General features: G+C 40.4%; 1 long non-coding RNA gene across 1 annotated transcript in view; it reads right to left on the bottom strand.

Moving 5' to 3' along the window:
• Positions 1–2,231, bottom strand: part of LOC108300672 — an 8,913-nt gene extending 6,682 nt beyond the window's left edge. The window contains exons 1-2 of the long non-coding RNA XR_001823531.2: positions 1,949–2,231; positions 1,723–1,835 (exon numbers count right to left, since the gene is read on the bottom strand). This is a non-coding gene — a long non-coding RNA (uncharacterized LOC108300672). The remainder of the gene's footprint in view (positions 1–1,722; positions 1,836–1,948) is intronic.
• Between the last annotated feature and the right edge of the window lie 5,681 nt (positions 2,232–7,912).

Here is a 7,912-nt window from a genome sequence, read left to right as displayed (position 1 = left end):
ACATATATATGTGAAACTCTTCTAAATTCATTGCTTTTAAAATACAACACTACAAGTTTTCAATCTCACAAGTCCATAGTTCCTTCTTTCTAAAAGTGCATTAATTTTAGGTGGTGAGGTGTACAGAGAACCCTAGGCCACAGTGTGAATATGAATCTGTATTCTGATCTCTGCACTCCCTGCTCACTTTGTGGCATTTGGCATTCATGCCTCTCTCCTGTCTAGGTCTCAATTTCCTTGTCTATAAATAATGGGAATAAACTTTATCATTTATAAAATCCCTGCCAATTCTAGCGCTCTGGTATGCTATTAAAAAAAATCCTTGAGGACAAACACTGTGCGTGTGTGTGTGTGTGTGTGTGTACACATGCATGCTTGCATCTTCTTAGCTCTACAAGAGGTAGAATGGGCAAAGCAGCTTGTTCACTAAAACGGCACAATCATTCTTGCTTTGATTTGTTTGACTGTAGGAAGCACTCATCGCCACAGCACCTCTACCCACACATTAAATATTATCAATCAGCAAAGTGCATAATGTGAGGTTAACAGTGAAAATATACATGTGGAGTAGAGAAAAACCCACTCAGGGGGCTACTCAGAGAAAGTAGGTCCTAAATTGCAAATGCCAGGAAAAGAAAAAGAAATCCATTCCATTTGCCCTTCTGGCTTCACTGAAATGCCAGGGCACAGCCCAGGCATCCTGAGAACTTGGAGCCACACAACGGGGTGCATTCAGTGCTCCAGAGCCATCCACTGCCCCACATGCTCTGGCGCCAAGATACAATGTACATGCCAGTCCCCGAATTACAGTCAACCTGAAGCAGCATCCGCCGAAGATTAAATCAAAATTTACCAGGTAAAACCTAAATGTGGTGAACATTCCAACAGGACAATGTGGGAAAGTGTATTAAATGAAAAACGAAGAGAAAAGTTTACAGGAAAAGAAGGTTCAGCCAAAACAAGGCAGCCATTGGAATTTACCAAGTGGCTCCTTTAATTAAGGACGGTCTTCTTAAATTACATTCATTTCTCTTACCCTTTTCATGGTAGTCCAGAGTGAATAATATGTTTGTTTCTGGCTGAAGAGGTGCCAAGTTGAAGGCAGTTTTTGGTTAATAAAACTGGTCAGAAACCAAGAGAAGCTAGTTTGATCTTGCTCTTCAAGAATGAGAGAACCTAGTAATCCATAGCAGTTTCATTATAACGCATATTCAGGACAAGTGAAAAAAAGAGTAAATAGTATTTCACCCTACTTTTCTGTTCCTTGAGCCTCCTTCTAACTGGCTTGCCACAGGACTAATACTAATGTTTAGCGTAGCCTGTGCACAGATGCCAGGCAAATCATGCCAGAAATTCTCTTATTTTTTTTCCAACTCAAAAATTAGCAATGGTTTTCCATTGCCTATTTAAGAAAAAAAATCCCCATTCTTTATTTTTTAAAGATAGGGTCTTGCTGTATTGCCCAGGCTGATCCCAAACTCCTAGGTTCAAGCAATCCTCCCATCTCAGCCTCCCAAAGTGCTGGGATTACTGATATGAGCCACTGTATCAGGCCAGAAATTCCCATTCTTGATTCTGATAGTTAGAAATTTGAGCAATCAAATGCTTTATCCCCCTACCCTCATCACCCATTCCCAAAGCTTAACCCCATTCATTCTCAACATGGCCCTTGGGTGCCAACCAGACTATCTTCTTCAATATTGCCCATGATCACAGACTTACCCACTACTGTGCCCTTGTGGATGCTGGCTTCTATTTTATTTGTCCAATTCACTGCTTTGCCATCAACTCCTAGCAGAGAACCAGGCATATAGAGGGTACATAACAAGTATACGCTGAAAAAAGAAAGAATGCAAAAGAAATAGACAGTGGATCCTAATTATCTCTAGAAGGCCACCTCAAGTGCAGCCTGCTCCATGAATCCTTCAGCTCTTTACCACACACTAACCTCTTCCGTCCTTAACCCTTTGAGGATGAATTTGACTGCTTCTTTTTTTTTCTCACAGTGCCTAACCTAAAGCTAGTCTCTTGGTGGGTTTCTCTAATTTTCCATTTGAAGAAAAAAATAGAAGTCAGTATCTAAAAGACCTGGATGCTGTATTTCCCTTTCAGTGCTATCCAAGATGTTTTATTTAAATGATTTTCCTTTTCTTTCCCTGATTTCTGTGATGTGGTCCTCATCTGCTCTCCCTGTACTCTCTCTGCAGTTTAGTGCTGCATTCGGAGGACAGGGTTGGAACCAGATTGTCTTGGCTCACAGCCCAGATGTGGAATTTCCTAGCTCTGTGACCTTGGGCAAGTTACTTAACTTCTCTGAGTTCTCAGTTTTCTCATCGTAGACTTGTTATGAAGGTTAAATAAATTAAACTGCTTTGAACATTGCCAGGTACATAAAATGCCAAATTCATATGACCTTTGATTATGCCATAGCCACACTGATCTTCTCTTTGGTAGAACACACCATACCCCTTTCTACCCCAGAACTTTCACACATGTTATTCCTCAGTACCTGAAATCATTTCCTTGCACATTCTTTCCCTTCAGGTCTCCAGTTAAATGGCACATTGTTTGGGATGCCTTTCTTGACTCATATGCAGTCTAGGTTAGGTCTCTTCTAATTTGTTCCCAAAGCTCCCTACATATCAGCATGACACTAGTCACATTCACAATTTTTGTTCGAAGATTATTTCCTAGGTTAACAAGATACTCCAAAGGAAAGGAGGGGATCCGTCTGTCTTATTCATTCTTGAACACACAACACCTTACCCCTAAATTACAAATACATATTTATTTATTGAGTAGATGAGTCAATGAACTATCATGGGGAAATTGGAAAAGGTTCATATGACAGTCCCAGACTTTGAAACAAGGTTGTATCTGACAATGAAATGATGAGATACAAAATAGAGTGATCAGATTGGGATTTAGAGGCCAAACAGAAAATGGGTAGCTAAGGAGACGGAGAAACACCCAAGCCCAGGCTAGGTTGACTGGAATGTGCTGGCCTTTAGCATTACTGCAAAACAAGGATGCAGAAATGTCAGCAGTGTGTTATATAACAAGTCTTTTTGCCACCTGTAATAAATTATCATGGCACATATCCCAAAAGCTTTCCTTTCCAAAGGGAGCCTGGGATCCAAGTTGCCTGGATAATTTTAGCGGTGCTTCCTTTTGCTACATGTCTGAAGAACAATACTTCTCCCATGTTGTAGCTTTATTGTTCTTATTTGGCTGACGGTGGGGGGAACAGGGTAGGGAGTTGGGGCAAGTAGGTCAGCAACACACGCCATAAAGAACTAGAGATGAGAACATATGTTCTCATCAAAGGGCCCCTTCCCCCAATCTATCTTGAGAGTAGAAAATAGATCATCATTAAACATTAAATAAGTGGACTTGCTACAATCACCCACAGTACAGTTTCTAAAATATACTCACACATTTCTGAGCCTCCCAATTAATCAGAGGAAATTGGAACCTCATGGCATCGTAGACAGCTCGAACAAGTTGGTTTTAAAGGAATTAAAGAAATGTGTTGATTGGAGCAAGACAGTTGGGAGCATTCACAATAAGGACAAAATGTTCTCGAACGCATGGAGGCAGTTCTATAGTGGAGAAGGAAGTGAGCTCGGGCCTATTGGGAGATGAATGCCTTTCTCCAGAATCCCAGCCTCAAAACTTCCCTTCTCGAACTGTTTTCGGAGCCTCTTATTTAGATACCAATACCTGCATTGTAGTTGGGTTCCTCAGGCTCTGCAAGGTGGAGCCAGTACAAAGGAGTAGCAAGTGGCAGAGGAGGCCTGCAGGGAGAAAGGAGCAGGGTCCCCGATGGCCTGCAGAGCCACACACAGGGGAGAAAAATCATCCTGCACGTTTCTGCACAAAGTGAATGTCAAGGTGCAAAAGAGCCGCAAATTAGTTCATTGTGACCACTTTTGTGAAGAACCTCCACATTTGCACTCAAACAGATTTCATAATTCTTTTGATAGCTTTGAGAATAAAAGGGGTAAAAAGTTAACTTCCTTTTGGTTCTCTTACCAAGAGTACATGAAGTTCTACTTTGCATGTTCTTGGTTTAGCCAGTCTCCCTTCTTGGGACACAGTGATCAATTGTGTGATTGAGAGAATTCAATAAACATGAAGAAATGGGACCTGTTTGGGAACAAAGATCCCAATGGGTTCTTTTCCAAAGAGAACTTAACTCTCCCCTGACACCATCACAAGCCGCAGCTGGAGAGGTTTCCTTTTTTTTTTTTTCCTGTATTTTTTTTATTGCATTTTAGGTTTTGGGGTACATATGAAGAACATGCAGGATTGTTACATAGGTACACACGTGGCAGTGATTTGCTGCCTTCCTCCCCATCACCTACATCTGGCATCTCTCCCCTTGCTATCTCTCCCCAACTCCCCACCCCCCACTGTCCCTCCCCTATTACTCCTCAACTGACCCCAGTGTGTAGTGCTCCCCTCCCTGTGTCCATGTGTTCTCATTGTTCAACACCCACCTATGAGTGAGAACATGCGGTGTTTGATCATCTGCTCTTCTGTCAGTTTGCTGAGAATGATGGTTTCCAGGTTCATCCATGTCCCTACAAAGGACACAAACTCATCATTTTTGATGGCTGCATAATATTCCATGGTGTATATGTGCCACATTTTCCCTGTCCAGTCTATCATTGATGGGAGAGGCTTTCTTACCTTTGCAGGCAGGTGCTGAGCCACCAGGTGGGCCTGGCCTGACCCCAGAACCGCAGTGTGCTTCCCTTTCAAATAAACTAAGCTGAGCAGGAAGACAAGAAAGATCATGTCCACAGTGAGCGGGCAGTCAGGCTAGCTGGCCTTCCAAACTCGGTTCCTCCAGCATCCCTCTAGGTTACCTTGTCTAAATTATATCCTGATTCAAGACCTTGGCTTCCCATTCTGTACAATGCAGATGACAATTTCACCCTTACCTTGTTTGCTGGTTCAGCATCAAACTGTCATCTGACCTCATGGCTGCATGGAGGGCATCTGACCTTCATGTAATATCAGACAGAACAACCAATATTTCCACTCCGTGCCTACTTTAAAAAGGAAATAAGCTTTTTATCCAAACAACTTGAAAAAAAAAAAAAAGACAAAACCAGTATTTCCAATAAAAGTTTTTGGAATTTTTTTTAGTTTTTTATTTTTTGGAGACGGAGTTTTGCTCTTGTCGCCCAGGCTGGAGCGCAATGGCACAATCTCAGCTCACTGCAACCTCTGCCTCCTGGGTTTAAGTGATACTCATGCCTCAACCTCCTGCATAGCTGGGATTAGAGGTGTATGCCACCACACCCAGCTAATTTCTGTATTTTAGTAGGATGGGGTTTCACCAAGTAGGCCAGGCTGGTCTCAAACTCCTGACCTCAGGTGATCCCCCCACTGTGCGTGTGTTACCTGCTGAAAAATAACTGTTTTGAAAATTGAAGCAACAATTTCAGAGCTTTTCCACTAATTATTAATGTATTATTTTACACCAAGACTTAACTCCAAGAGTCGATTGATTAGATGAATGCTTTGTAATTTATCAGTATTCTCTACTTTACCATCAATCACCTTCCCTAAGACAGCACAACTCAGGGGCTTCAACTGCCTCAGGTAGTGGGATGCTCCTTCCACCCTCTTTCAGCAGGGCGTCTTTACCAGGAGTGATCTCAGAATATATGAAATGCCCTTTAGGGACTTGTTTAAAAACCTTTTGTGCACATAAATTCAGAGCAAAGAATAGCCTATTCCGTAAGCATCATGAGGCCTCAGAGATTATCTCATCCAATTACAGATGAGACAGTAAAGACTCACAGAGGTTATATAAATTGCCCAAATGTAAACTGTTAATTGGTGATAAAACCAAGTTTGAAACTCAAGTTTTTTGAAACCCACTGCAATGCGTTTTGCAATATATTATATTTATAGTCAAATTAGGTTAATATTTACTGAGTGCCTAGAAGGCAAAAAAAAAAAAAAAAAATCATGCTAGGGTCTGTGAGGGATACAAAAATTAAAAAAAAAAAATGCACTTCTAATCCCCCAGGGGCTTGATGCTAGGAGAAGAAAGACATTGCTTTAATTTAAGGCAGCTTTAGAAAAACCAGTATTCCAGATTAAGCAGTAAAAGGTTGGGAAAGATGAAAAAAAGTTCCTCAGGAGACCTTTTTCTGATTAGACAAATGCTTTGTAATTTATTGGTATTCTCTTCTCCTGCCACTGCACGCCAGCCTGGGCAACAGAGTGAGACTCTATCCAAAAAAAGAAAGGAAGAAAGAGAGAGAGAAAAAGAAAGAGAGAAAGAGAAAGAAAGAGAAAAAGAGAGAAAGAAAGGTGAAAAAAGAGAAAAAAAATAAGCTTAGAACAATGTCTGAAGCATGGTGAATGCCAGGTACGTATTCGTTCAAAAAATCCAATCTGACTGAAGGCAAGAGATTCTTTCAAAAGATCCCCTAGAAAGGCAAGGAATAGCTGTGAAAAGTTCCTATTGTATTGCTCAACTAAGAAGAAGATGAGAAATACTCTGTTATTCATTCTGTGATGAATTCTTAAGAAAAAAAATTTGAGGTAGAGTATCCTGGGTCATTGCTCCATGCTCTTACTCACTTCTGCTAGCAGATCCCAACTGTATGAGGTGAAACCTAGAATGCTTTTCACCCTAAGTTGATGGGTTTACCCTTGCGTGGAATCATAGTTTGCTCTTGGTAATGCACCAAAGTCACATGGAGCTTGATTCTTCATGGCTCAGAATAGATCCTGACCTCGCTGTGGGCTCCCCTGTGCTAATGCTTTCATGTACTCCAGATTGCATTACTACCAGGAATCGATTTTTCAGCTTTTTAAAAGCAGTCTATTTTGGTCATCCTTCCTCCACTCTTAGAGACGTATTTATTTCCCAGAATGTGTAGCAACTCTTAGACAAAGTAAATTCGGATTACTGAAATGGAAGCAATCTGCTGTCCAGTTGTCAGGAAAGCTGGGAGTTTTTCCTTGGAAAATTCTTTGTAGATCAAAGCAAAGGAAATTCGTTTATCTCATGTGGAGGACCAAAGTGAAATAAACAATGTAAAATCTAACTGAGATTTGAGAACTTTAGTAAAGTCAGTCACATCTACAGAGCTCCAGTTCATACAGCAGCACTGCCCAATATGGTACCTACAAGCCAACTGTGAGAGTGAAACACCAGAAATATAGCTGATGTGACTGAGAAACTGAATTTCTAATTCTACTACATTTTAATTAACTTAAATTTAAAAACTGATACTCGATTCAGTTACAGAAAATCTTTTTAGGCTTGGGGAGATTTAGGGATGTGGAATCTCTTTAATCAACTACATTTTGCAATCTAAATACATATCAGGTATTTCTGATAAGAAGTTAGCATCCAAATTAAGAGATGCTGTAAGTGTAAAATATACCAGATTTCATCAACGTAGTAAAGAAAAGAGAATGTAAAGTATCTCCTTAATAGTTGAAATGATAATATTTTGGTTATGTTGGGTTAAGTGAAATATATTATTAAAATTAAGTTCACTGGTTTCTTCACACTTTTATTGAATGTGGTTCAGAAAAATTTAAATTACATATGTGGCTCATATTATGTTTGTACTGGACAGTGCTAATAAAGAACAATTCCAAATACATCAATCCATTTGTTCTTTACAACAACCCCATGATTTGGTCAAAACAGGTATTGTAATTTCTGTTTTAAAGATATGAAAACTAAGGTTCAGGCAGTTGTGGCTCACCAAACCTTGGAATGAGAGACAGAGCCTGATGCCATAACTTCTGATTGGAATCCAGGGCAGTGCAATGACTTGGCTTAAGACCAGAAATGAAATTTTGTAAAGACCTCTTAGACTCTCAGACTGAACAACTTGATTCTTATTTCTTTCTCACTACCCCTTCA

Source organism: Cebus imitator, unplaced genomic scaffold (assembly GCF_001604975.1).
Source record: "Cebus imitator isolate Cc_AM_T3 unplaced genomic scaffold, Cebus_imitator-1.0 Scaffold28, whole genome shotgun sequence".
NCBI classification, from domain to species: domain Eukaryota; kingdom Metazoa; phylum Chordata; class Mammalia; order Primates; family Cebidae; genus Cebus; species Cebus imitator.
The sequence above is the reverse complement of the archived record's forward strand: the minus strand, read 5'-3'. Positions and strand labels throughout refer to the sequence as shown.